The following is a 7,069-nucleotide window of genomic DNA, read 5'->3' on the forward strand; positions in this document are numbered from 1 at the left end:
AAATTAATTTTTCTCCTGATTATTTTTTCTAGAGACTTAGCATTCCATACATTTTTAGATCTCCAAAAGTTGCTTGTAATAAATCCAGTATAAGAATACAAAATGAATTATTTATAACTCATACATTTTTAGGTTGATTTTTTAAATATCTAATTTGTTATTTGCTATATTGCATGATGGTCCTGTTGTTGACACATAATCTATATAGCAGACTGACCAAATAGTTGACAACTAAATTAACATGATCTAAGAGCCCTATCTTCGGTGTTTTCTAAGTTCTTGGAGTATATACTAAATTTTTATTGATTATGCATTACACAGTATCTATTTTAAGTTGAATGCATGGTATCAGGTGACATGAAATCATAGGACACTATAATGAGATACAAAAAATACTTAAAAGAAAAAAAAGCAATTTCCTAATTATAGATGGGTGTTAAATCTGTGAATTTTCAAGCATGAAAAAAAATCATTATAAATGTTAAATTTCACACTTAGGCAAATGTATTCAACAGAATGTTCATGTACAATCTGCACATTCTCCGCATTTCTAGCTGGTTTTCAAATTCCTCACAGTATACTTCTAAACTATCTTTGTGAAATTAGGCATAAAACAGCTTATGAAATTTACAAGGCCAGTCTAAAATGAATATACAATTTCCCTTCAAATATCCCAAGAGAACAGCAAATAAGGCAATAGGGTTGGACAGCAGCTATTTAAAATAAGGGAGGTAGGAAATTAGAGAAGATGGAATCAACTGTGATAGCGCCATTGTTGACTCTTTTAAGGAATTTGGAGTCAATTTTAATGTTATATAGCTAATATAGAGAGTTTAGTAGACAAAGTACTGCTTTCTCTAATTTATCTTTTTAAAGTTTATTTTTTTACGAAATTTTAAGAAAAAGTACAGGTGGTTAAAACCTAGAATGAGATCAGAAATGGGGCTGTCTTAATGTCAGTGTTACATTAAGTCTAAGCTGACCTCTCAGTACATTCAGATTGTGCAAGTATATTACAAATAAAGAATCCAGGATGCCCATGTCAACCATATCTCTTGCGTTGGCATCTGTCCTTCAACTCACATCTATTTCTATTGCCTCATTAGGTGTGTGTGTGTGTGTGTGTGTGTGTGTGTGTTTGTATATACACACAAATGGAAAAGAGAAAGCAAAATTCAAGGTTTAGACAGCTCAATGATACTAAAGTTAAATTTTTTGTTTTCATTAACAGTCCCTCAATGAAATAGTGTGCATATTGAAAATGGATGGTTAGAGGCAGATGTGAATGATGTGGAAGGTTGGAGGCACATATGAATGACTTGAATTTTTGTCTGGTTCTCAAAGTAGCGATATTGGAATATCACTGGAACAATCTTGGAAAACACTGTGAACCTATGGACTTTAGCACAAGTATAAGAATTCTTGTGTCTCATAGCAGCAAAGCAGGTTCTGTAGAAGAGATAGTAAATCACTACACACACATACACACAGTGATTCATTCATGAGTGGAATTCTTTGTCACCTCTGTGCATATAGAATAGTCCTATGAACAAAGTTGTTATGGTTTCAGGTATGTGGAATATTCCTGAGCCAAAGTGAATACTCTCCTTTCTATTAAGTTGGTCTAATTCTTCTATTAGCAGAGACAAACTTTGAGTTTCCATGATGGTATTATTTCAATAGGAAACGGATCAGCAACTTGATGGAAAGTAAATTCTCCAGCTTTCCTCTTTGACCATGGAAGGTGCAGAAAATTTTCTTTAGATAAATGATAAAAGTTATAGTCTAGTAGACTTTAATTTTTAACGTTACTTTTTTTAAGTATCATTATAGTCATTGTGACCATCCATGACTGTGGGAAATTAGTAACATAATGAGTGGTTCCAAACTGTGTAAGCAGTAGACTAGAATTCAGAAGATCTTGTTGGAGCTTCCATCTGCATTGCTTTTTCATGTATTTCATTATTTAGACCAAGTATTTTTTTCCTACTATAATCACATGTTCATCATTGAACAGATTTTTGTTGATGTCAGAGCAAGATCAGCCTGTACCTATGGCAGACTATAAAAGTTAAGCAATTAGTGACCTTAGGAACCCCTCAAAACCAATAACTGGTAGAAGCTAATGAATCTATATCAACAGTTGAAAATGATCATAAAATATATACTTTAAATCAATCTTTCCTGTAACTGTTTTTATCACTTACAAATTAAAATATTTCTATTCAAATCTTTCTTTCTGATTTGCTTTTGGCAGAAGATTACAGAAGACATTAAAAAAAATTCCCTGATTTGTGTTTCTATAAATATGTTCATCAATGAAAGTGAGATGTCCCTTTCACTAGAATCCTGGTTATATCCAGCTTAGCATGTCTCTCTGAGGAATAATGAAATTTCAGAGGATTGTGAGTGTTTGATGCTTCTTTCCCCAAAAATATTCTCTTGTTTAATTTTGTGTTAAAATTCTAAAGCATTAGTTGTGTGTGTCCACATTTTCTTTTCCATGGGAGTTTCTGCTTCTTAGAGATAACACTAATTCTTTATCTCATTCAGTACCACATTAATGCCCTACATTGTAAGACTAAACTACAAAGATTCTATAAATACTTACTTTGTATAAAATAATAGGGAAATATGAGAGGGGAATCTGTGTATTGGCTCATATGGCTCAAGTGGTAGGATATGCCTTATAACCTGGACCAGCTGAGAAGTCTTGTCTTGTTCTTGGACCTATTCAACTTATGTAGTTTTAAAGATTAAAGATATATTGGAAACACATGCTAACCTTTGGTATTAATTACCTCTAAGTCCAAAATGTCACTTATCTTGTGCTGCATCACTTTCTTTTTTTTCTTTTTTTTCTTTTTAAACATGTATTTAATTTTTAGGTGTAGATGGACACAATACAATGCATTTATTTTTATGTGGTGCTGAGGATTGAACCCGGGTCCCAGGGGTGCTAGGACACAAACAGACAACTGAGTGAATGAAGGAAGACTGTACAGGATATGAATGAGAAATTCAATAAAGAGATAGCTATATTGAATAAGAATCAAAGAGAAATCCTGGGGGGGGGAGCACATTTCAAAACCCAGTTAAACATCTCACCAATAGGGCTCAGAGGTAGAACGCTCACCTAGCATGCACAAGGCACTGGGTTTGATCCTCAGCACAGTATAAAGTAAAATAAAGACATTATGTTCACCTATATCTAAAAAATAAGTATTTTTTAAAGTCTCACCAATAAATTTTAAAAAATAGAAGACAGAATTTCAAGACTGGGAAATTCATAGCAATAAAATAAAAAAAAAATACAAAGCTCTTACTAGAATATACAAGAACCCTTGGACAACAATAAGAAACTAACTTAAGAATTGTAGGTCTTGAGGAAGTATAAGAGGTATAGGTCAATGACATAAGATATTCTGTAAATATAAAATTCCCTAAACCTCAGGAAGAAGATGGACATTCATAGACTAGAGGCATTTATAACCCCAAAAGATAGGATTAAAAAAAGAACCTCTCCAAAATGTATTACAGTTAAAGTGTCAGAAGTCAAGTACAAAGAATACAAGTTGCAAAAGACACATAATAAATCAATTATAAAGTCAAATCAGAATAACAGCAGATATCTAAGCAAAATATCAAGGGTCAGGAGGGCTTAGACTGTATTTCAAGTCCTGAAAGAAAACAACTGCCAACCAAGGTCCCTATATTCAGAAAAGCTATACTTCAGGATTAGAGAATAAAAACTTGCTATGATAAATGGGAACAAAATGAATTCATGACCACTAAATTATCATTGCAGAAGGATATAAAAGAAATCCTACACACAACCAAGAGGGCATGGAAAAGAAGAAATCTCATTAGAATTGTCCACAGACAAATGGGAATTAGAAATAAATCAAGACTTAGAAATGAAAAACAAGAACAAGAAGAAGTTAATATATAGCTATGCATATTTATACATATTTATAATGAAAGAGAATGCAAATCATCTTAATTATTCAATTAAAAGATACAGACTGCCCTACTGTATTTAAAAATAAATTTTATATTGTCTTCAAGCAACACGCCTCACAGGCAAAGACATTCACAGACTGAAAGTGAAAGGATGAAAAATGATATTTGATGCAAACACAATCCAAAAACAAGCAGGCACAATCACTCTAACACATGTCAAAGCACACTCTAAACCAAAACTAGTCCAAAGAGACAAAGAAGATGAAGGGAAGAATTTAATAAGAAAATAGTAGGATTATAAATAATACTGGCACAAATATTGGTGCATCTCATTTTATAAAACTAATGTTACATGATATAAAGTTAACCTCAATTGTACTGATAAAGTTCTTTATAATAAAATTGGGGGGCAGCCGACCCGCCTCTCGGAGCCGCAGCGGCGCAGGCCGCCTCGCTCGCCCACGCCGCCCGGCCCTCGGGTCCCGCGCCTAGGCGGCGCGCGCGGCCGGGTGGGGCTCGGCTCGGGCGGAGGCGCGCGGGGACGATGCCGCGGAGCTGAGCGGACGCGGCAGCGGCGCGGCGCCCTCCACGGGGTGGCGCAGGCGGCTGGCTGCTAGGGCCCGGCCGAGCCCGCAGCCGCCGCGGGCCCGCCGGAGGCGCTGAGCCTGGAGGAGATCCTGCGGCTCTACCGGCAACCCATCAACGAGGAGCAGGCGTGGGCCGTGTGCTACCAGTGCTGCGGCTCGCTGCGGGCCCCCCGCCGGCCCGCGCCGCGTGCGCTAGGCCGCACAGGTCCGCGTCTGCAGGGACCCCGTAGTCACGCTGGCGCCCGGAGACGAGGGCCCGGCGGCTGCGGGTAAAATGGGAAATTCACGTTGTACAGAAACAGAGGTTATCCAGTCCTTGGGAATTATTATCTATAAAGCACTGGAAGGAGAATGAGGAACGGGAGCTAAGCCCTCCCCTGGAGCAGCTCATCGACCGGATGGCCAACACGGTGGAGGCCGATGGCAGCAAGGACGCGGGCTACAAGGCTGCAGACGAGGGCCTGGAGGAGGAGGAAGATGAGAAGAGGGCCCTCTCTGCCATGCGCTCCTACCGAGACGTCATGAAGCTGTGTGCTGCTCTTCTCCCAGCCGAGTCAGAGGCACCAAATCATTATGAGGCAGTGTGTCGCGCACTGTTCGCAGACACCATGGAGCTCCACACGTTCCTGACTAAAATCAAGAGTGCAAAGGAGAATCTTAAGAAGATTCAAGAAATGGAGAAGAGTGATGACTCCAGCACAGACCTAGATGAGCCGAAAAACGCTGACTGGGCCCGATTCTGGGTCCAGGTGATGAGGGATTTGCGAAATGGGGTAAAACTTAAGAAGGTCCAGGAGCGGCAGTACAACCCACTGCCCATCGAGTACCAGCTGACCCCCTATGAGATGCTGATGGATGACATCCGGTGCAGAAGGTACACCCTGCGGAAAGTGATGGTGAATGGTGACATTCCTCCTCGGTTAAAGAAGAGCGCTCATGAGATCATCCTGGACTTCATCATGTCAAGACCTCCTTTAAACCCCGCTTCAGCCAGAAAACTGAAACCAACCCCACCACGGCCTCGGAGCCTGCATGAAAGAATATTAGAAGAAATTAAAGGAGAAAGAAAGCTGCGGCCTGTGTCCCCAGAGGAGATTAGACGGAGCCGATTGGATGTGACTACCCCAGAATCTCCAAAGAATGTTGGGGAGCCATCTATGCTGAATGGAGGCCTGACATCGCAGACAGAGATTGGGGGGACCCCTGCTGCCCAGCAAGCACCTGCACAGCGCAAGAAGCTCCTCAAGGCCCCCATGCTGGCCGAGCTGGACAGCTCTGATTCGGAGGAGGAGACTCTGCCCAGGTCGTCCAGCGACAGCAGCGCGTCTCCCTCCTTCCTCGAGAACCCAGCGCTGGAGGCCACGTGCGAGAGGAAGAAGCCCCAAGAGTTCCTGCCCATGTCGTCCACCCCTCAGCCCGAGCGGCGGCAGCCGCCCCAGCGCCAGCACTCCACCGAGAAGGAGACGCCCACCAATGTGAGGCAGTTCCTGCCCCTGACCCGGCAGAGCTCCCGCTCCCTGGAGGAGTTCTGCTTCCCCGTGGAATGCCTCGCTCTGACGGTGGAAGAGGTGATGCACATCCACCAGGTGCTGGTGAAGGCAGAGCTGGAGAAGTACCAGCAGTACAAGGACATCTACACTGCCCTGAAGAAAGGAAAGCTCTGCTTACGTTGCCGAACCCGGAGGTTTTCCTTCTTCACCTGGTCTTACACCTGCCAGTTCTGTAAGAGGCCCGTGTGCTCACAGTGCTGCAAAAAGATGCGGCTGCCCTCCAAGCCATACTCCACTCTACCCATCTTTTCTCTGGGACCTTCCACCTTACAAAGAGGGGACAGTACTACCAGGTCAGAAAAGCCCCCAGCAAGCCACCAGTGGCCACTGCGCAGCATCGCCAGGTTCTCCTCAAAGTCTCCCAAGGAGCTCATGGAGGACTGGAGCACCATGGAGGTGTGCGTGGACTGCAAGAAGTTCATCTCGGAAATCGTCAGCTCCAGCCTGCGCAGCCTGGTGCTGGCCAACAAAAGAGCCCGGTTAAAAAGGAAAACACAGTCCTTCTATGTGTCCTCTCCTGGCCCCTCGGAGTACTGTCCTTCAGAGAGGACTATCAGTGAGATCTGAGCCGTGCCTTCCACTGGCTTCAGTGTGCAGAGTTGGGGCAGCCATGTCCGAGGATGCTGACCAGGCCGCTCCTTTCCGTGGTTTGACTAAACAGGCTTAAGTTTGAAGTGGACCAGAATCCTGCTGCATCACCTTGTCCCACAGGCTCTACCCTGAGTTTCCTCGACTGGTAATAGGAAAGGCCAGCCACCTGCTCGTTGGCCCTGAGAGGACAGTACTCTGGAATTTGCTTTGTGTGTGTGGGTGTGGTGGCTGGAACCTTGCTGAGTCCAGTTCCTTGCCGCCCCTCCAGTGATCCTGGCTGAGGCAGAAGCTGCTCCCGCAAGTAGTCAGTCCAACAGAGATGTCGATGGCAGCAGGGCTGTGCGCAGGAAGGCACGTTGGCAGTTCCACCTGACAGTG

The 7,069-nt window shown here is 42.9% G+C and overlaps 1 pseudogene; it reads left to right on the forward strand.

Annotated features, from left to right (window-relative positions):
• Nucleotides 1–4,809: 4,809 nt before the first annotated feature.
• LOC144252499 (protein spire homolog 1 pseudogene) lies at nucleotides 4,810–6,757 on the forward strand (annotated as a pseudogene).
• The last annotated feature ends 312 nt before the right edge of the window (nucleotides 6,758–7,069 follow it).

Source organism: Urocitellus parryii, unplaced genomic scaffold (genome assembly GCF_045843805.1).
Source record: "Urocitellus parryii isolate mUroPar1 unplaced genomic scaffold, mUroPar1.hap1 Scaffold_439, whole genome shotgun sequence".
Classification (NCBI taxonomy): Eukaryota; Metazoa; Chordata; class Mammalia; order Rodentia; family Sciuridae; genus Urocitellus; species Urocitellus parryii.